This window comes from Rhodnius prolixus, unplaced genomic scaffold (genome assembly GCF_049639745.1).
Source record: "Rhodnius prolixus isolate KJV_2025 unplaced genomic scaffold, Rpr scaffold_8, whole genome shotgun sequence".
Classification (NCBI taxonomy): domain Eukaryota; kingdom Metazoa; phylum Arthropoda; class Insecta; order Hemiptera; family Reduviidae; genus Rhodnius; species Rhodnius prolixus.
Window position 1 is genome coordinate 38,158,850 of NW_027411593.1, and position 23,910 is coordinate 38,182,759.

At 35.5% G+C, this 23,910-nt stretch overlaps 1 protein-coding gene and 1 long non-coding RNA gene across 5 annotated transcripts in view; both read right to left on the reverse strand.

The window, feature by feature from the left end:
- LOC141451422 (uncharacterized) overlaps positions 1 to 23,910 on the reverse strand; it is a 395,982-nt gene that overhangs the window by 285,151 nt on the left and 86,921 nt on the right. The gene's annotated exons all lie outside the window — the stretch shown is intronic.
- Positions 1,284 to 7,175, reverse strand: LOC141450624 (uncharacterized). The gene is made up of 2 exons (XR_012456197.1): positions 6,706 to 7,175; positions 1,284 to 2,712 (listed from the first exon to the last, which is right to left on the reverse strand). It is a non-coding gene; the product is annotated as an uncharacterized lncRNA (long non-coding RNA).

The window sequence follows — 23,910 nt, forward strand, 5'->3', positions numbered from 1 at the left end:
TAAGATAAGAATTATTGCACAACTAAGATTATTCAATAAAAAATATCCCTCTCTATACCTTAACTTTAAAAATTATAAATTTTTTCCAGACAGAATATGTTCTCTTTGTTCGTTAAACCATAATGATAATATCTACCACTTTCTTTTTTATTGTTGCAAATTTAATAAAATTAGAGAAAAATATTTGGCTAAATATATGAATCCCTCTCCTGTAACTCAGGGAGAATATGTGTCTATGGAGACTTTGCTGTATAAAATTGATATTAGCAAAATTAATGACATATATTTATATATTTTAAAGGGATTGGAAGTTAGATCAATGAACCATATTAATATCTGAATTTGCCATTTTCAAAATTTGAATTGTAAAAGAAAGATGTATTTTTTTTTTTAATTTGTTATGGAGTCTATTTTATTTATTTTATTTTTATTTTTATTATTATTATTATTTTTATTTTGACTAGAACTATTATTTTTTGATAAGGATTGATATTTCAGTATTATTTAAATATTCTGTTTGAGAACTTAGATCTTTCTGTTCAGTTTCTTTTATGTTTCTATTTTTTATGAACTGTAATGTTTATTGCAATCACACCAACCCTTTGTATAAGTTAATTCTTGAAACAAATAAAAATATTATTATTATTATTATTATTAATATCAATTTTTACCATTTTAGTAACCATTTTAGTTTAGAACAATTATTATTTTATAAAACGGAAGTAAAAAATAAAGTAGCAATAAAACACAGAAGTGAAAAAGTACAATAGGCAGGTGCCTAGTTAAAATTGCTACAAAAATCGTTCGAACTATTCAAACAAGGAAGTGGGAAAGAATTGTGGCAAATTTTTAGTTTCTTGACTACAATTGTTTGAGCAACATATTTGAACGACATAATGGAGGTTTTTTTTCATCAAAGTTAATTAATAATAATTCAAAACTAATCAATTTTTGGAGAAGGAACAAAAAGAAAATAACCATTTTATTTTTGAATTATTATTAATTAACTTTGATCAAAAAAACAAAAATTAAAATAAGTTGCACCAACAATTGTAGTCAACTACTGCGTTTTATTGCTACTTTATTTTTTACTTCCGTTTTATTAAATAAAAATTGTTAAAAACTAAAATGGTTACTTTTCTTTTTGTTCCTTCTCCAAAAATTGATATTTGAGTAAATTAGTAATGAAAAGTCAGTTCGCAAAATCTCAGTTTTCTGCATTTACACCCCTCTGTTAATTCATATGATGTTGAAGCTCAATAAATGTGCAACTTTTTCTGAAATTATGTGATTCCTTGATTCGTTAACCATTGAGAAAATGCAGTTGAAAATTTTAACAAAATCATCGAGAACGAAATTTTTAGGCATTAAAGTAAAAATTTCATTGTTATAAAAAACGTTTTGAGGCTCAGGGTTAAGCAGATTTATAGGAAATTTAATGCTCTTTCGTTTGGAATAAGCAGATTTGATCTAGGATAAGGGATAAAAACTTTACGGCCGTTTTTATGGTGAAAAACGCGAATATCGACGGAAAAGTTAAAAATGCAAATATCTTGGACACTATTGAGAATCGGACCAAAGTGAAGAGAATATTTTTTGTTGCATTTAAGCTGCTGAATCACCTCCCCAAGTTTCGACCACTCCTCCGTATAACCCTGTATATGACTCAATTTTTTTTGAGCATGAAGACCATTTGTTACCAAAAGATTATTGTGTAGTAAAATGTTTTGACAATTGAACCCAAGGTGCACCATCACCTTTGATTATATTGACGCCTTATGAAGATTATTGACATTTCAAACAATAATTAAATTTAAACTCTAACCACACAAATGATAATAAAATTGAAGGTGAAATTAAGTGACCTTTTATTATCTATTTAATTTTTACTTTCTAGATAATTTATTTTTAATTCGCACATTCAGTTGCCGTGTACACTAACACTACATGGTGAGCAAATTAATAACTACAACTTCGTCTCTAGCAACGGGTAGGGTTGTTGTACACCTTCAAAAAAACAACGCAGCTTGGGATTTGGTTTGAATAAGATCGTGATATAAGTGTTCAAGGAAGTTTAAACCTTTTGTTGTTTACGGTCAGGAATATATCGATTCTTTTATTTCAAGGCGTTCATCTGAAAGTCTCTTTCATAAGACTTTATGAAAGAACTAAATGGAAATGAACAGAAATTAATAAGTTATCAATTATTATATTACAATTCTGAGTTTATTTTATAATTATTTTTTTAATACTGAAGACATAATTGTAGTAGTTTATTAATTATTTATGGTGCAAATCCTGTATTGGGTCCTGGACCTCAATCAAGAGAGAGAGCGTGCCATTCATCCCGATCTTCGGGCTTTCCGCCATCATCTGATCCCTGCAGATACCTTTCTACGTCATCTACTCTCGGAAAACTTCCACATCTAGCGCCTCTCCTTCCTGGTATAAAACTTTTTCTTGGTACTCGTTGATTGAACATCCGCTCAACGTGGCCAAACCATTTCAATCTTTCTTCCTATGTCGGTTTCTTCGAATAGTCTCTTCAGTTATCCCGTTATCTTACAGACTCACCATTTATCATTAAGGTATAACGGGCCCTCTATCTTCCGCAACACTTTTTCCTGTATCCTAAATAGATCTTCGTTTTCTTGCATCATTGCCCAAGCCTCGTTACGTACATTGCTGCTCGGATAATTGTATTGCAATATACTAAAATTTAATGTATTTTATAATAACAATATTTATAATAACAAAGAATTAAAACTTTAATAATGAATTTAAATTCTTTTTAAATATCTAATAATTGATCTTCTCTAGATAGCTAACTAGGATGCAGCTCTGAACACGTAATTGTTTACTTATTTTCAACTTCCTTCGATGTAACGTGCAGTAAATGCATTTTATTTATTCAACTGTATTCAATTTAAATTTACATCCACTTTTTGATTGATTCTCCCACTTAATAAGATAATCTTATATTAAGTACATTACGAGGTCTGTAAATTCTTTTTTATTCAAAAAGAATTACAATTCTACATTGTCACCTTCAAAATAACTTCCTTCTGAAGCCACACAGCGCTGGAGACGTTTCTTCCACTCCTCATAGCAGTGCTCGAACTCCTACTGGAATAGCCTTCAGCTGGTCGTTTACAGCCGTTTGAATGATTTTGACTGTCCCAAAATGAGTTCCCTTGAGGTGATTTTTCAACTTCGGGAAGAGAAAAAAGGTCACAAGGACTCAAGTCAGGCGAATAAGGAGGCTAAGGAGCCACAGGAATGTTTTTGCTGGCCAAAAACTCGTTTATTGAAATTGCTGTGTGACAAGGAGCATTATCGTGATGCAACACCCAATTGTTCTTGATGTTTGGTCTCACACGAATGACCCTTTTTCGAAGTTTTTCAAGAACCTCTAGGTAAAAGTGTTAATTGACCATTTGACCTTGAGTTAGAACCTCTTTGTGGACAATTCCTTGGATATCGAAAAAACAAATCAGCATGCAATGATCTTCGACTTCGCAATCCTTGCAATTCCAATAAACGAGTTTTTGGCCCTGTAAAAACATTCCTGTGGCTCCTCAGCCTCCTTATTCGCCTGACTTGAGTCCTTGTGACCTTTTTTCTCTTCCCGAAGTTGAAAAATCACCTCAAGGGAACTCATTTTGGGACAGTCGAAAACATTCAAACGGCTGTAACCTACCAGCTGAAGGCTATTCCAGTATCGGAGTACGAGCACTGTTATGAGGAGTGGAAGAAACGTCTCCAGCGCTGTGTGACTTCAGAAGGAAGTTATTTTGAAGGTGACAATGTAGAATTGTAATTCTTTTTGAACAAAATTTTTTTAAAAAATCAGTCTCATTACTTAATTTACATACCTCGTATATTAGATTTCAACTCTGCAACTGCAGTAGTTGCAGATTGATCTAACTCGACAACCTATGATAAAACTTAAAAGATTCTCTGCCCCAAACATAACCTCCTTAATCACCGAACAGTGGACAGTGTTCTCTTGTTAGTAGCTACAGCATCCATTACCGGACAGTGAGCTGTAGAAGGCTCATAGTAGGAAACAAATCTAAGGTCAGGCTCGTCTTAAACCCGGTATCACAGAGTGAGAATCCAATTTACTAAGATATTCCTGTGAAATCTCATCCCTAATTCTAAAAGAAACTGCTATTTCCCGTAGAGAAATTGTGTCCACTAAGTTAGGCATTAGACCCAAGATGGCATCCTATCGAAATATAGGGCTTGAACTTCCTGTAATTTCTACGTGTTATTCCTTTTACACATACAAGAAACTCCTCCCACGACTTGTAAAGTAAAGAACTGTTCCCGAAGTTCTCATCAGTTTAAGATACTCCCATAAGGAAAGAACCTTTCTAAACTCTAAACGACCTTCATCGATTGAGTAACATATAATTTCGATTATAAAGCATAGAACATGAAAGAAAAGTGGGCATAACACTTTAAGAGCTGCTTTGGATCAATCAAAGGCAGCCCTGGTGAATGCTTTAAACTGTCACGAAATACCATTTCAACTTGTACATGTCTAGCCGGGGTCTGATGGCCAATGTCTTTCAGTCAGTCGGCTTTCTAACTTCTAAATTATCACTAAAAGTTAACAACAATGTGGAGACCTTGACAGGTGCCATTAGCAGGAAGGGAAATGTGTAAATTGATGTTTTAGACTCCGTTTTAATTTGTTTTTAAAATAAATCATCTTAAAGTAATCTTTTTTTGGTTAATAATTATTAATTTCTTATTTAAATAATTATTGGCATTATAATGGAAGATAAATTCGACGAGAACTGGTACCTAGGTTGGCCTCCAGGTAGCAGCATTTATAATTTTTTTCTAATAATTGTTAATTATCGTAACCTCATTTAAGTTAGAATTTCGGCAAGATTTATCCATTCATATACTAACCAATGACGCCGTGAGTTTGCCCGCCCAAATTTTGGGCGCTTGGTATTAGATTAACTTCCTTGAAGAACGTCAGAAATCAAACCACGTGAAATACTCTTACCTTGAATTTCTGGACGTTTTAACTCGTTTTATTTAAAGTATAAATTTTTTGTTTCTATTCTATAGAGGGAGGCTACATTATCTAGGACTACCCTGTGAAGTACAGTGAAGGTTTAGAAAAACAATTTAGATTAATTAGGGAAAAGGGCTGGTACGATTCAGCCCTTATATATTAAACCTTATATAGTGATGATGATCAACCCTTATACAACTGTCCTACCGGACAGTTTTAATTACCACACATATAAATCTAAGAATTTCCTTTTAAAGAATTTTACTGTAAAATTCTACTAAGGACCATTTTGGGAAAGGATGGGTTTAAAAGTAATGTAATTGGCTAAATTGTCAGTCCAAAAACGGGTGGGTTTACTCTACTCTTAAGTGCTCTCTCTGAATAATATTCGGTCATATCATTTTTGTTATATTGAAGAATACGGAGCCAGGCCAAGAGTCATTAGTGAGATGTTAGGAATTAAATGTCACGGACCTCTGCCAAACAACTGGTTGGTTTCCCTCACAGGACATTCGAGTCGTTGAGGGGAATACATCTTGTCAAAATTGGGATTCATGCCATTTTCGTTTTTGGAAAGGGAACCCATCCATCTTATTAAGGTTGTGAGAAGGCTAGGTTTAGGATCTTTGGTCAGTGAAGGAGCTAACAAGTTTCCGCTGGAGGTTTTTTTTGGGGGGGGGGGAATTTAAGGCAAGTTACCATCTTGAGGCCATTGACGCCTGGAGCTTTTTTTCTTTGCCACTGCCAGCCTCAGGAGTGTCCTTTTGTTACAATACTATCCATCAGTGGGCAGTCAGCTTGGGTATTTTACAGATTCTATTGTCGAATGATAATATGATTACGGTAAAAATATCATTGAAGAATAATAACTCTATTAAGGAGCGTTAAATGTTTGGGTTTCGAGACTAAAGAAAACATCTTTGCCAAAAACTACTTTTTTGTTCAAGGGATTTTTCACTATTTTCCATATTTTCTCGTAAATAGCTCCTTGGATTTCCCGTTAACTTACTACACATAGTGTGACGTAACGTCAGTTGCAGAAATAAAACTAGTGCTAGTATGAAAGACACCTACAGAAGTGTTATTCGTCTTAAAATTAAGTCTATTGTATCGAGTGGGGGTTGCATGAATGAAGTTATACAATTCAGAAATCTGAAATAATGTTATGCTCTCTCACATATAATTCTCTCTCTCTCTCTCTCTCTCTCTCGTTGGAAAACGTGTACCCTCCATGACGTCATTCATCATTGAGTCTGTTCAAATGACGGAAATACGATAAAATTTTAATTATAATTAAGTAAAACAGAAGGGAAGTCCTGGAAAAAATGGAATAATACTGGGAAAGTGAATAGAGAAATTATTCTGGAGGATAATAAAGACAAGAAGAGTGCACATAATTTCTATTGCAATTAATTGCAACTTCCTAGTAGGGTAGAAGAAAAACTAATTAAGCGAATCTTTCTCTAAGTGTGGGAAATTTGTGACTTGACTGTTATTTAGTAGTGTATTATTGACTATCTAGTCCCTGTACAGTCAGAGTAGAAGACTCACCAAACTCTTGTTTTAAGAATGTAAAACAAATCATACTCGTAATTGTCAATAAGGGGAAGCCCTGAAGATGACCGAGTCCCTAAGTCGAAACCTTTTGCCAAAAAAATAAAGAATACCTTTTTTATTTTTCTTAATGGCACTAGAACTCAAGCAGAGGCTTGGCCATCTCAAGATGGGCTCACCAGAGGTTCTGTTCCTACGGAACCGCCCTCCAATTGGGAAATCCAAGCATTGCCACTGCCATCACCCGCCACACAAGCTTGACATCACAACCTTGGTTTGCCGAAAAAACCTTGTACAATTTCCTCCATAATTTTACTTGGGTTTTCTTCGCTTTTCATTATCCTCGCTACATGCCCAGCCCACGCCCTTAGTCTTCTGAGTTTTATGCTTTTACAGAAGATATACAGCTCCTTAAACAGACTTCTCGATTATGCCTTTACTGTTCAATGCTGCCCATCGCGTATTGATACATAGGATTCTACGAAGCCCTCCAACCGTTCAACGGAGTGCACGTTTCGTAGCCGTAAAAAAAAGTTTACTTAAATTTGTAAGTGATAAATTTACTTATTATTTCCATGTTTTTAAACATTTGTTTTATCAATCGATATTTTTTTTAAAACGGAATTTCATGTAAATTTACAAATATTTAGTTACCACATTTTAGTTACCCCCACTTAAAAAATAATGTACAATTTATTAATTTTTTGTAAAAAAATAATGTACAATTTATTAATTTTTTGTAATAAAATTTCGTCATAATTGATCGAGGGAGTTAAAATGTCGAGAATGGTCAGATAGCAAAGAAATGATAGAACTCCTCTGGCAGCGAAATTTCGATTGTTGGGTAACTAAACCGATTGTGGAATCGAAATTAAATATTAAATTTGAAGTTGCTGAGGTTTTCATTTCCGTTATGCTTGCACAAGATAGATAGATAGATTAGACTAGGGCGGCCTGAAGGCCTACGCCACTGCGACCCCTTTGGATCTATTGTGGCTCCCCTCACTCTAAAGCTCGCCCTCCAGACCCTCCTTTTGATCAGACTCCTAATTCTGGAGAGTGACTCCTGGGTAAAGCTTTCAGGCTTTGGTTTTTCCTCCCACGAGAAGTAACATCCTTAGCCACACGAGCCCCTCACACTGACACAACACGTGCAGTGCCGTTTCTTCCTCTTCCTAGCAGAACCTACAAAGGCTATGCTCTTCCAGGCCCATGCGATGCATATATTTTCTGAGCCTGCAGTGGCCAATTAATAGGCCTACAATCATACTTACAGCCCCATGCTCGCACAAACCCGCTGACTGATAACAGAACCCCACTTTTTTTTTTTGCACTCAGAGGACCGGAAGACGGAAATGTTTCACGAAACTTTCCTAAATCGGACACACGTTAGCAATAATTAAGAGGAAGTAAATAGAAAAAATAAAGATCAGTTATATTTAATATTAATCAACTATTATCCAATCATTGAAATCGATATAAACCTACTAAAGCAATTCATTAGATACAAGAAATTTCTCTGATAATTCTGCACTATTCACGTTCAGTTAACAGAAATTGTTATTATATATAATTACAGTTATTACAATTATTGCAATTAATGAGGAAGAAAATACATTTAACTGTAAAACAAACATTAGTTTGTCTCTGTTTCACCACTTCTAACTAACTGCATGTGCACGCGAACAGATTGAAGTCTTGGGGTTTATCTTCCCATCTCTCTCATTCCTTATGTCTTGGGAGAATTAAAATTTAAAAATTAAACCGGATATCCATCTCCAATGTAATTTAGAAAGCCATCATAATTAACGTTTATTGTAGCCATTATGTGAAATAATCAATTTGCATAATTTTCATTTTTTTTTTTTCTAGCCATTTCTCATCGTCTTTTGTTGTATGACAGCTGTTTGCAGAAGTTAGCATTGTTCTTTCTATTTATGCAATGCATCTTTTGACTGATAAGTGTTTTTAATAACTTTAACCTATTTACGGAACCTATTTTTTCTAATTAAAAATTTTAAAACGCCCAGCTGGTGATTCAAAGATTTTCTCTTCACAAAAGTCTTTTGTGGCTCATGGTCAGCTGTTTAACAATGTGCTCTTCTTCGACGAGGGAATACTATTCTGAGATCGGCAGTGCACTGATTAAGGTTTTACCCATCAATGACCGTACAATATTGAAAATGTGATATCAAAGACAGATTAATCAGTTTTATACAGGGTGAACCAGTAAGTATTGACCATAGGCCTACTGTGTGTCGTACATCTAAAGAGGAGTTCAATGACGTGTTGGCTAACTTCATATTTTCCACTGTTCTTGAGTGACGTCACTTTAAAGTTTTTTTCCTAAAGTTATTACTTTTTTGCAATAAAAATGTTATTACTCAGAAAGTTTTACTTCGAATTCGATTCTGATGACACGGTTAGGAAGACAGATAAATTTTCTAAAAATTGATACCATTTCGAAGCATAAGTTATTCTCCAAACAGCCTCAATCTTCCTCCGAATGCTGGAAAAATAAATGTAATCGAAATTTTCAAGAAAACTCATTCGGCCCTTACGTGATCATTATCAGACCTAGGTGCTGGCACTTTTTATAAAAGTTTCCTCGTTTAATGGGCTTTCAAACGGTATATCATTTTCCAGGATTCCTTTTATCTTCTTATGAGAAATTACGTGTGTTTTACAAGAAAACGTGTTGACCAGCACTCACAGTGTTAGTTTATCAAGTTGTTTAATTCATTGAAAACTCTTTTAGATGGACCAGTAGTCAATTTTAATGTAGACTGTCCTTAAATTAGGAAGTCAAAAGTTACAAATTGCACTAAAAAAAAAATCTAAATTCTGAAATATTTGAGAAAATGTCAGGAAATATTTTAAACCAGTACTATTTTTATAAAAAAAAAAATCATATAGTTTGTATTTACTCCAAATTACAATTTCACACACAATACACTGTTGAAAAAGAAAAAAATGTAAATAAGTCTTAACAACCCTTTGAACCCACTAACAGATAATCGTTCTATCTGAATTAGGTATTAACCAGTACAACTAGGTGCCTTACAAAAAATCACTTATCTGTTACCCTGGTTTCAAAATTTTCTATCGTACCATAACACTGGTGAGTGCTCGTGAACACGTTTTCTTGCAAAACAAACGTAATTTCTCATACGAAGATGAAAGGAATCCTGGAAAATGATATACCGCTTTAAAGCCCATTAAACAAGGAAACTTTTATAAAAAGTGCCAGCACCTAGGTCTGATAATGATCACGTAAGGGCCTAATGAGTTTTCTTCAAAAATTTTCTATTACTTTTATTTTTCCAGTATGCAGGAGAAAGATTGAGGCAGTTTGGAGAATAACATAAGCTTCAAAATGGAATCAATTTTTATAAAATTTATCTGTCTTTCTAACCGTGTCATCAGAATCGAATTCGGACTAAAACTTTCTGAGTAATAACATTTTTATTGGAAAAAAGTAATGATTTTAGAAAAAAACTTTAAAGTGACGTCACTCAAGAACGGAGGAAAATATGAAGTTGGCCAATACGTCATTGAACTCCACTTTAGATGTACTTCACACAGTAGGCCTATGGACAATACTTACTGGTTCACCCTGTATAGAGATTTCGACTTCGCTTATGTTACCATCTCGTACTGGAGTCAGCAAGGGTAGGATGGTAACGTCTATCTACATAAAATTAATTAATCTTCTTCTGATGCCAAAAATTTGCAATCTATCAGGGATTCAATAAACATGCGCGCCACAATAGATAAAAATCAAAGAGCGTACAATGGGTTGCAGTTTGTAAAGTAAATTAATTGCCTATTTTTTTAGGCAGGCTTTACGTCCAGCTACCAAATTAGGTGACTAGCAAACATACTTGACTTTAAATTTATTTTATTAACCAGTAAATAAAATCCAAGGCCTAAGACCGGGGGAATCGAACCCAGTACCACAATACTTATTACCTTTACAGGTTTCGATGTGCTAGTTGAAGACTTTTACCAATGTGTTGCAGTTTGTATTCTGTAAGGTTTAAAAGAGAAATCACAGTTGCAGGAGTTGCATAGGAACTGGGAAGAACAACTATCTTATTTCCTCTCGGTAATTGTTTTCGTGGAGGTGGACTTTTGGGTTATATGTTGAGTTAGGTGTGGAACCTAGAAATCCCTCTCTCCCAAAAACCAAACTCACAAGAAGCTGAACGTTGTGACCAACATATTGTACATACTTAATCATTGTTTTCTTTTTTTTTTTTGTAATTATTGGCAATTTGGTGGGAGATCAAGTTTAGGGAGTCATATCTTTGGATAGCTCCAACGGCGGTACTTGGCTGTCTACGAGTCTCAACGCTGTTTAAATTTTTATAAAATATACTTAGAAGAATTTACAACATTGTTGGGCAAAAAATCAAAAGAATTTACACTTCTATTTGCTGTTAATTATATAACCCTGATTGACAATGGCCATTGGTCCGCTGAGTAGTTCTTGGAGGTGTGATATCTCCCCACCCAGATAACATTACTCCAAGTTTAATCAAGGCCCATTTACCCTTCACTCTTTGTTCAAGGACTTACCGCATACTTCCGCACTTCTTATCATATATACCTACGGAATTCTCCTTCATCTGTCCTACCATAAAATTGCATAACTCTGTCCAATATTAACATACTCGTATTAAAAACAAACGCATTCACAATTATTTGTAATTAAGAGATAAAATAACCTCATAACGATTAAATACAAGTAAATGGTTACTGAACATTATCTTTTAAAAAAACAACAAGATCGTATCTGATAAAATTAGTAAAAGTAATCGCTGCATTTAATTCGCCTTATCTAATAATATTAATATGAACACTGCTAAAAAGGAAAGTTTGTATATTTAAATGGTTACAATGCAATCTGATTATCCCATCACGTCATCTACATCTGATAATGTAGTTTAGTTTACAGAGAAATTATCAAAATTAAGTTCGTTGTTTGTCACTTCTGTTGGTAACTTTTGTTTCGACTCTACCACCAAACCTTAGTTTTTCTTGGGTTTTTTTAATGATTAAGACAAATATTTCCCATTTTCTAGGTATGAAAATCATTTGATCTCTTTCTTTTTATGTTAGTCTATGGTGGACGAGGCCATTGTAGTAATATTTAGGGCTTTTAATTGGCTCTTCAAATTACTGGAAGTTTGGATAGATCTTCAGTACGGAAAAGAAGAGCCAATTAAAAAACATAAGATTAATAAATTGGCCACACCCACCAAAACAAAGAATTTCTATTTGCCAATTAAGGAAATCCTGTACCCAGTGGCCATCGGTAGCCTCTACCGAAGGTGGTTAGCCGTGTTTTAGACTTAAAATTCGCTTCCAAATGATGTTAGAGAGAGTTTTGACAAAACTAAACTATTGCAAAAATACAGGAATTAAAATCATCATCTATTAACCTCTTACTTAAAAGACCTATGTACTTTTTAAGAGGTAGTATCAATAGTTTCAGAAAATTATTTCACAGTACCAGATAAAGGCCAAAATAAAGTGCTTAGAATAACCAAATGCCAGGAGACCTACTCCGATTATAAGTACAAACTTCTGGACTGTTCGTTTCCTTTTATCATTTTTGCGGCTAACTTTAGGCGGGGTTCTTAGAGGAATGGGTGAAAGTAAAATAATGACTATTTTTGCAGACTGGCTGTACGTCCCACAATCAAATTAGTTGACGCAGACGGAGGCGAATAGCTAACACATTTAACTACTCGTATAAAGTTCTCGTATCAACCTTTGGGAATATAGACTAGTACCGCAATACATCTTAGCTTTGCGGGTCTAGCCTATAACCGCCTAACATACTTTACTGTAAATTTCTCATATTAACCATTGGGAATATAGACTAGTACCGCAATACATCTTAGCTTTGCGGGTCTAGCCTATAACCGCCTAACATACTTTACTGTAAATTTCTTTTATTAACCATTGGGAATATAGACTAGTACCGCAATACATCTTAGCTTTGCGGGTCTAGCCTATAACCGCCTAACATACTTTACTGTAAATTTCTTTTATTAACCATTGGGAATATAGACTAGTACCGCAATACATCTTAGCTTTGCGGGTCTAGCCTATAACCGCCTAACATACTTTACTGTAAATTTCTTTTATTAACCATTGGGAATATAGACTAGTACCGCAATACATCTTAGCTTTGCGGGTCTAGCCTATAACCGCCTAACATACTTTACTGTAAATTTCTTTTATTAACCATTGGGAATATAGACTAGTACCGCAATACATCTTAGCTTTGCGGGTCTAGCCTATAACCGCCTAACATACTTTACTGTAAATTTCTTTTATTAACCATTGGGAATATAGACTAGTACCGCAATACATCTTAGCTTTGCGGGTCTAGCCTATAACCGCCTAACATACTTTACTGTAAATTTCTCATATTAACCATTGGGAATATAGACTAGTACCGCAATAGATCTTAGCTTTGCGGGTCTAGCCTATAACCGCCTAACATACTTTACTGTAAATTTCTTTTATTAACCATTGGGAATATAGACTAGTACCGCAATACATCTTAGCTTTGCGGGTCTAGCCTATAACCGCCTAACATACTTTACTGTAAATTTCTCATATTAACCATTGGGAATTTAGACTAGTACCGCAATACATCTTAGCTTTGCGGGTCTAGCCTATAACCGCCTAACATACTTTACTGTAAATTTCTCATATTAACCATTGGGAATTTAGACTAGTACCGCAATACATCTTAGCTTTGCGGGTCTAGCCTATAACCGCCTAACATACTTTACTGTAAATTTCTCATATTAACCATTGGGAATTTAGACTAGTACCGCAATACATCTTAGCTTTGCGGGTCTAGCCTATAACCGCCTAACATACTTTACTGTAAATTTCTCATATTAACCATTGGGAATTTAGACTAGTACCGCAATACATCTTAGCTTTGCGGGTCTAGCCTATAACCGCCTAACATACTTTACTGTAAATTTCTCATATTAACCATTGGGAATTTAGACTAGTACCGCAATACATCTTAGCTTTGCGGGTCTAGCCTATAACCGCCTAACATACTTTACTGTAAATTTCTCATATTAACCATTGGGAATTTAGACTAGTACCGCAATACATCTTAGCTTTGCGGGTCTAGCCTATAACCGCCTAACATACTTTACTGTAAATTTCTTTTACTAACCATTGGGAATTTAGACTAGTACCGCAATACATCTTAGCTTTGCGGGTCTAGCCTATAACCGCCTAACATACTTTACTGTAAATTTCTCATATTAACCATTGGGAATTTAGACTAGTACCGCAATACATCTTAGCTTTGCGGGTCTAGCCTATAACCGCCTAACATACTTTACTGTAAATTTCTTTTATTAACCATTGGGAATATAGACTAGTACCGCAATACATCTTAGCTTTGCGGGTCTAGCCTATAACCGCCTAACATATTTTACTGTAAATTTCTTTTATTAACCATTGGGAATATAGACTAGTACCGCAATACATTTTAGCTTTGCGGGTCTAGCCTATAACCGCCTAACATACTGTACTGTAAATTTCTCATATTAACCATTGGGAATTTAGACTAGTACCGCAATACATCTTAGCTTTGCGGGTCTAGCCTATAACCGCCTAACATACTTTACTGTAAATTTCTTTTATTAACAATTGGGAATATAGACTAGTACCGCAATACATCTTAGCTTTGCGGGTCTAGCCTATAACCGCCTAACATACTTTACTGTAAATTTCTCATATTAACCATTGGGAATTTAGACTAGTACCGCAATACATCTTAGCTTTGCGGGTCTAGCCTATAACCGCCTAACATACTTTACTGTAAATTTCTTTTATTAACCATTGGGAATATAGACTAGTACCGCAATACATCTAAGCTTTGCGGGTCTAGCCTATAACCGCCTAACATACTTTACTGTAAATTTCTCATATTAACCATTGGGAATTTAGACTAGTACCGCAATACATCTTAGCTTTGCGGGTCTAGCCTATAACCGCCTAACATACTTTACTGTAAATTTCTTTTATTAACCATTGGGAATATAGACTAGTACCGCAATACATCTTAGCTTTGCGGGTCTAGCCTATAACCGCCTAACATACTTTACTGTAAATTTCTCATATTAACCATTGGGAATTTAGACTAGTACCGCAATACATCTTAGCTTTGCGGGTCTAGCCTATAACCGCCTAACATACTTTACTGTAAATTTCTTTTATTAACCATTGGGAATATAGACTAGTACCGCAATACATCTAAGCTTTGCGGGTCTAGCCTATAACCGCCTAACATACTTTACTGTAAATTTCTCATATTAACCATTGGGAATTTAGACTAGTACCGCAATACATCTTAGCTTTGCGGGTCTAGCCTATAACCGCCTAACATACTTTACTGTAAATTTCTCATATTAACCATTGGGAATTTAGACTAGTACCGCAATACATCTTAGCTTTGCGGGTCTAGCCTATAACCGCCTAACATACTTTACTGTAAATTTCTTTTATTAACCATTGGGAATATAGACTAGTACCGCAATACATCTAAGCTTTGCGGGTCTAGCCTATAACCGCCTAACATACTTTACTGTAAATTTCTCATATTAACCATTGGGAATTTAGACTAGTACCGCAATACATCTTAGCTTTGCGGGTCTAGCCTATAACCGCCTAACATACTTTACTGTAAATTTCTCATATTAACCATTGGGAATTTAGACTAGTACCGCAATACATCTTAGCTTTGCGGGTCTAGCCTATAACCGCCTAACATACTTTACTGTAAATTTCTTTTATTAACCATTGGGAATATAGACTAGTACCGCAATACATCTAAGCTTTGCGGGTCTAGCCTATAACCGCCTAACATACTTTACTGTAAATTTCTCATATTAACCATTGGGAATTTAGACTAGTACCGCAATACATCTTAGCTTTGCGGGTCTAGCCTATAACCGCCTAACATACTTTACTGTAAATTTCTCATATTAACCATTGGGAATTTAGACTAGTACCGCAATACATCTTAGCTTAGCGGGTCTAGCCTATAACCGCCTAACATACTTTACTGTAAATTTCTCATATTAACCATTGGGAATTTAGACTAGTACCGCAATACATCTTAGCTTTGCGGGTCTAGCCTATAACCGCCTAACATACTTTACTGTAAATTTCTCATATTAACCATTGGGAATTTAGACTAGTACCGCAATACATCTTAGCTTTGCGGGTCTAGCCTATAACCGCCTAACATACTTTACTGTAAATTTCTCATATTAACCATTGGGAATTTAGACTAGTACCGCAATACATCTTAGCTTTGCGGGTCTAGCCTATAACCGCCTAACATACTTTACTGTAAATTTCTTTTATTAACCATTGGGAATATAGACTAGTACCGCAATACATCTAAGCTTTGCGGGTCTAGCCTATAACCGCCTAACATACTTTACTGTAAATTTCTCATATTAACCATTGGGAATTTAGACTAGTACCGCAATACATCTTAGCTTTGCGGGTCTAGCCTATAACCGCCTAACATACTTTACTGTAAATTTCTCATATTAACCATTGGGAATTTAGACTAGTACCGCAATACATCTTAGCTTTGCGGGTCTAGCCTATAACCGCCTAACATACTTTACTGTAAATTTCTCATATTAACCATTGGGAATTTAGACTAGTACCGCAATACATCTTAGCTTTGCGGGTCTAGCCTATAACCGCCTAACATACTTTACTGTAAATTTCTCATATTAACCATTGGGAATTTAGACTAGTACCGCAATACATCTTAGCTTTGCGGGTCTAGCCTATAACCGCCTAACATACTTTACTGTAAATTTCTTTTATTAACCATTGGGAATATAGACTAGTACCGCAATACATCTAAGCTTTGCGGGTTTAGCCTATAACCGCCTAACATACTTTACTGTAAGTTTCTCATAATAACCATTGGGAATTTAGACTAGTACCGCAATACATCTTAGCTTTGCGGGTCTAGCCTATAACCGCCTAACATACTTTACTGTAAATTTCTTTTATTAACCATTGGGAATATAGACTAGTACCGCAATACATCTTAGCTTTGCGGGTCTAGCCTATAACCGCCTAACATACTTTACTGTAAATTTCTCATATTAACCATTGGGAATTTAGACTAGTACCGCAATACATCTTAGCTTTGCGGGTCTAGCCTATAACCGCCTAACATACTTTACTGTAAATTTCTTTTATTAACCATTGGGAATATAGACTAGTACCGCAATACATCTTAGCTTTGCGGGTCTAGCCTATAACCGCCTAACATACTTTACTGTAAATTTCTTTTATTAACCATTGGGAATATAGACTAGTACCGCAATACATCTTAGCTTTGCGGGTCTAGCCTATAACCGCCTAACATACTTTACTGTAAATTTCTTTTATTAACCATTGGGAATATAGACTATTACCGCAATACATCTTAGCTTTGCGCGTCTAGACTATTAACCGCTGGGCTTCCGTAGCGCCTCATCAAAATGAGTAAAATCTATATAGGTTACAGGCAGGGCCAGATTTAGATGAAAAGAGGCTCTAGGCTATTCCACTTATGAGGCCCTTTCATCTCCCATTTTTAAGTTTGTAAATGAGAGATAATAAAATACCTCTCTACTGTGTCATTTATGCTAAATGAAACATGTTGCTATTGGTACTGTTTTTAGGATAGCTTAATTTTAATTTTGCTAACAATTTGAATGTAGGCCCCTCTTGATGTTGACGCCCTAGGCTGAAGCATAGTTAGCCTATAGGAAAATCCGGCCCTGGCTTACAGGCAGAACAGAAATCCTGCCAATTTAATGCCATGTTAATTTGGTAGTTGGGCGTAATGCTATTCTGTAAAAATAAACATCACTTCACTTAACATTTAATACAGAATAATGTCGCAGTCACAGATAAAACTGCTCCCACTCACTGGCGATGGATAGTTGTACAAAAACAAAATACATCTAACTAGCAATCAGGGGACGTAGTTGAAGGGGGAATAGCTAAGATATTTCACTATATATTAGGAGTTTTAATTCCATATAACCGCCTAACATACTTTACTGTAAATTTCTTTTATTAACCATTGGGAATATAGACTAGTACCGCAATACATCTTAGCTTTGCGGGTCTAGCCTATAACCGCCTAACATACTTTACTGTAAATTTCTTTTATTAACCATTGGGAATATAGACTATTACCGCAATACATCTTAGCTTTGCGGGTCTAGCCTATAACCGCCTAACTACTATAAATTTCTCATATTAACCATTGGGAATATAGACTAGTACCGCAATACACCTTAGCTTTGCGGGTCTAGCCTATAACCGCCTAACATACTTTACTGTAAATTTCTTTTATTAACCATTGGGAATATAGACTATTACCGCAATACATCTTAGCTTTGCGCGTCTAGACTATTAACCGCTGGGCTTCCGTAGCGCCTCATCAAAATGAGTAAAATCTATATAGGTTACAGGCAGGGCCAGATTTAGATGAAAAGAGGCTCTAGGCTATTCCACTTATGAGGCCCTTTCATCTCCCATTTTTAAGTTTGTAAATGAGAGATAATAAAATACCTCTCTACTGTGTCATTTATGCTAAATGAAACATGTTGCTATTGGTACTGTTTTTAGGATAGCTTAATTTTAATTTTGCTAACAATTTGAATGTAGGCCCCTCTTGATGTTGACGCCCTAGGCTGAAGCATAGTTAGCCTATAGGAAAATCCGGCCCTGGCTTACAGGCAGAACAGAAATCCTGCCAATTTAATGCCATGTTAATTTGGTAGTTGGGCGTAATGCTATTCTGTAAAAATAAACATCACTTCACTTAACATTTAATACAGAATAATGTCGCAGTCACAGATAAAACTGCTCCCACTCACTGGCGATGGATAGTTGTACAAAAACAAAATACATCTAACTAGCAATCAGGGGACGTAGTTGAAGGGGGAATAGCTAAGATATTTCACTATATATTAGGAGTTTTAATTCCAATAAATAAAATCCAAAGTTGAAACTAGGGGATTAGAATGCAGACCCTCAATACATCTTAGCTTTGCGGGCTGAGTATCCAACAGTTTTAGCTGTTAAGGTTCCTTTATATTATTTTTGTTACACACATTCGGTGTTCATTTTTCTTAGTTACCAAAGTAATGGTCCCCCATAATTCGTAGGCTTCACGGTAAATATATACAATTATTTTTCGAGAGCTTCAGCGATCTATGTACTAGGGTGCATAAAACATTTTTAATTTACCAACACGTTCAGAGAATATTGCAACAAAAATATTTGTGACAATAAAAAGGCATCGCTTATCCGTGGGAGAATCGATTTAGAGTGTCTCCGAGTTATTTCCAGCCAATGGTAGTCCTTGAAACTTGGTGTAGACAAGCAAAGAGAACTTGCTTTAAGACAAATAAAAGAAAAACTGACTCCCGCTGTGAAAACAAATAATTAATAACCGGATTTTTCTTCTTTTTGTTTCCAATAAAAAACTCCCACAAAGAACAATTTCTTAAACAGGTGTTTGCGTATTTCCCAACTAATAATATAAGATAATAATTAGATCTTATACGAAATTATTCCTGTGTATAATCAGTGCAAACCTGAACAAACTGTTTTAAAAGCAGGAAGTCCCCAGTCAGGTTAATTATATTGAACAAGGACAGGTAATGCAAAAGAAAAGTAAACAATAAAAACCTGTCGGTTTTAGAGAGTTCTAAGATGTACCACTAATGGAGGGGAGCTCATAATTCATACACATGAGTTGCTCATCATCGTTATTATGATTTTAAACGTTTCTTTTTCGACATAAAAGAGCCAACATATCAATTTCGACGCCATTATAGTTCTGGTGTCATTCTTTTTCACTGAATTTGATCAGGCATCCCCAACCTAAGTGAAAACACATGTTTTACGTTAGAATGAGCTTTCATAATCCATTCCTTTGTAGCCTTTCCGTTTAAAGAATTATATTTCTACTGGGTTTAATGATTTAAAAAGTATTTGCTAGGATGAGATAGGCTCTAAAGCCCAATATTTCTCGACGACCTGAAAGGTATATTGTGCCGTGGGCTGCCACTATCTTGGGATATAACTGGATCGTGGGCTGACCTTTACCCCCCCACATAAAGGACAGAGTCAATAAAGGTAAGGCAGCCATTCGAGTACTATTCCCACAGTTCTGCAGGGACTCTAAACTGTCTCCAGAGAATAAACTCCTCCAGTACAAGGTAGTGGTTAGGCCCATGTTACTTTAACACTATAACACCAACATGGACTATGTAGAACACTACATCAAGTACCTAGCTGCTGGTTTCTTCAGTAAGTGCGTATTAAGTCCCAACCATCTATGCAGACTAATTGGGGACTATAGCGTGGACACGGTGCACAGGCACAGGAGAGTTAAGGACTCCCTGAAGTGAAATCTTTCTTATCAGCTGACGGTTTTCCATTTGTTTTTTCCCCTTATTATACACTTTCATAAATTGTACAATTCTGTAACTTATTACTTATTCTCCTATCACGTGCGTGCTAAAAAGAAAAGAAGAGGCGCAGCTGTGCACAAGATGGTCCTCGAATCTATGAGGAGAAATTTAGTGCGCATTGTCCGGCGTTGAAAGAATGACTCTAATTTAACGGTAGAAGACTAAGCCAGCTTGAAAAAGAGGCCGAGCTTCAATGACCCTCAGATGTTGATCCCTTATAAAAATAGCCTTGATACTGGAGTCAAAAAAAAAAGACAGATAAGAAAATACTAAAGATTTGGGATATAGAAGTGATAGGGAGAATTTATAGGAGCTCTAAACTACTTCATGGCGCACGAATACTTAAATGGAATCAGTTATAGGAGCTCAAGTAGAAGAAAGGAAGCCAGCAGAACTAAGCTCTGGGAGTTACTTCTAAGACCTCAAACCAGGCGCGAAAATTGCCTAGGGTAATTATAACCGGAAATGATCTGTAGCTTGCCTTGGCGTACGAGACCTAAAAAAAACTGGGCCTAAAACGCGACAATACTCGCAGATTCTGTGAGGAAATGAAGGTGTTTCCAGTTCACCTTCTGTCAGACTGTGGAGATTTTGTATTGAGAAATGTCCGATTCTTGGATAGTAACCTGGTGTTGAAAATAAGTGAATTAGGAGTAAAGTTTGATCTGAATGTTTAAGCAAGTGAGCTTAAGTGCAGTAGTAACTGCATCAGGTAGTGGCTAGATTTTAAGGAACACTTAGACAACGGAAATGGTTACATTGCTGACCACAAAAATTCAAAACAAAAACAAAAGACCACAGTCTAAAAGACCTTGGCCCTCATGTGTACTTGCGCCACAGTAAAAAACAGTTTAAAAATCTTCTAGTATATAAAATTACATGATATAAACCGTTTTTTTGAAGATTTTCAAAAGCGAGTTAAACCAATTTAAGGTACATTTAGGATCAAAGTTCTCCCTAGCGATATCAAATTCTTCATGAATGCAAGGATACAATAAATACTCCTTGTTCTTAAACAAAATTAGTGAGTATTCATCTGTTCAATGTTTGCCATTTGAAAGTATTCTCTCCTATTATTTAGTTCCTTATAATTTCGAGATATAGCATACATCTTTTGTTACATCTTTCTGAAATAATTTTTCTGAAGATAAATGATGCAATTTAACTGGCAAATACTTGCCAAATCTGTAGATTTCTTCGCGCATCCTCAGTCCTTCTACGTCAGCTATGTCTTAATAAACGCTCTTACAGATAAAGTGTCGCCATATTTGTCCTTTCCTCGACTTAACAAAAATCTGATGTTACCATATTTTGTAATAGTTAAAAACAAAAAAATTATCCAGTACTTTAAATTTAGAATTACTCATGCTATTTCTGACTCCATTTCTTCTTCATTATTCTTTTAATGAGAGCAATGCAGTCCGCTGCGGAATATTTCCAATAACAGATCTTTCGGCTGCGCTTTCAACATCCAAATAAAACACGACCGAAATATTATTTTTAAAAAGTTATTTAATGGATAATTTTATACCTTTTTACAAACTAGACTACAAAATCTACTTAATTGATACGTGCTTAAAAGGCTTTTGAAACTTAAATGAAGCAAAAATGATTATAAAAAATCAACTATGGGAAACTACAATATTTATTTCTCAATGTACCAAAACCAAATCATTTTAAGATATATTTGAAACAATGCTATGTTGATGTTGTAGTAAATAAATAGAACATAATGAGGCCTCTTTTCGACATAGTTCATGTGTTGCCAATCAATATTTACTAATATGTATTTTACACAAAAAATATTACACATAACTACCACATTGATCATTTATAATAAAACAATTCATTTAATTAACATTAATCAAGATATCCTAGATTTGGAAACTATCAATGTATTGAAAATGCTCTATTGTTTTACCAAGGGTGGGGGGAGAATCTGTTGTCTACACTCACCACCTCTAGTCCAGGAGAATCAAACTCCACTAAACCAACAATACATCTTAGCACTGCAGGTCTAGCCTATAACAGCCTAACATACTTTACTATAAATTTCTCATATTAAACATTAAATAAAATCCAAGGCATAGACCAGGGGAATCGAACCTACTAAACCAACAATACATCTTAGCATTGCAGGTCTAGCCTATAACCGCCTAACTTACTTTACTATAAATTTCTCATATTAACCATTAAATAAAATCCAAGGCATAGACCAGGGGAATCGAACCTACTAAACCAACAATACATCTTAGCATTGCAGGTCTAGCCTATAACCGCCTGACTTACTTTACTATAAATTTCTCATATTAACCATTAAATAAAATCCAAGGCATAGACCAGGGGAATCGAACCTACTAAACCAACAATACATCTTAGCATTGCAGGTCTAGCCTATAACCGCCTAACTTACTTTGCTATAAATTTCTCATATTAAACATTAAATAAAATCCAAGGCCTTGACAAGGGGGAATCGAACCCACTAAACCAACAATACATATTGGCATTGCGGGTCTAGTCTGTTAACCGCTAGGCTATCCTGATACATATATCCAAAATAAATATAATCTGTAATTTGCTTGTGGTACATCGGAAGAAAAACATTAAGATAAAAGCGTCTGTAACACGACCTATTAGGGCGGTGAAGGCAAGAAAACTAAGTGAACACATACGAGGGTCTTTTGAAAAGTCCATGCAAAAATAAAAACTACTTAATTTTTTGGGGTAAAACTTTTTTATTTTTCAACATAGTCTCCTTTTAGGCTTATACACTTCGTCCAACGCTGCTCTAGTTTGTTGATCCCTTCCGAATAATAGGATTTGTCCAAGTCTGAAAAATAGCCATTCGTTTCTGCAATTACCTCCTCGTTTGAATAAAATCTTTTTCCCGCCAGCCATTTCTTCATATTGGGGAACAAATAGTAGTCCGAGGGAGCCAAGTCTGGAGAATAGGGGGGATGTGAAACGAGTTGGAACCCTATTTCCATTAATTTTGCGACCACAACTGCTGAGGTGTGAGCTGGTGCGTTGTCGTGATGGAAAAGGACTTTTTTGTGGGCCAATCGTGGGCGTTTTTTTTGCAGCTCGGTTTTCAAACGGTCCAACAACGATGAATAATATGCACCTGTAATAGTTTTACCCTTTTCCAGATAGTCGATGAGGATTATTCCTTGCGAATCCCAAAAGACAGTCGCCATAATCTTTCCGGCCGAAGGAACGGTCTTCGCCTTTTTTGGCGCAGATTCCCTCTTGGTAACCCATTGTTTAGATTGTTCTTTGGTCTCAGGAGTGTAGTGATGTATCCATGTTTCATCCACAGTGACGAAACGACGCTTAAAGTCCTGCGGATTCTTCTGGAACAGCTGCAAACCGTCCTTGCAACACTTCACACGATTTCGTTTTTGGTCAAGCGTGAGCAATCGCGGCACCCAGCTTGCGGATAGCTTTGTCATGTACAAATTTCGATGCAAAATATTATGTACCCGTTCATTCGAGATGCCCACAGCACTAGCAATCTCACGCACCTTTTCTCTCTTCTGTCATCCATCACCATATCATGGATTTTATCAATGATTTCTGGAGTAGTAACCTCAACAGGGCGTCCAGAACGTTCAGCGTCACTTGTGCTCATATGGCCACTCCGAAAATTTTGAAACCACTTATAAACTGTTCTAATCGAAGGTGCAGAGTCACCATAATGTTTATCAAGCTTCTCTTTAGTCTCCTGAGGCGTTTTGCCTTTCATAAAGT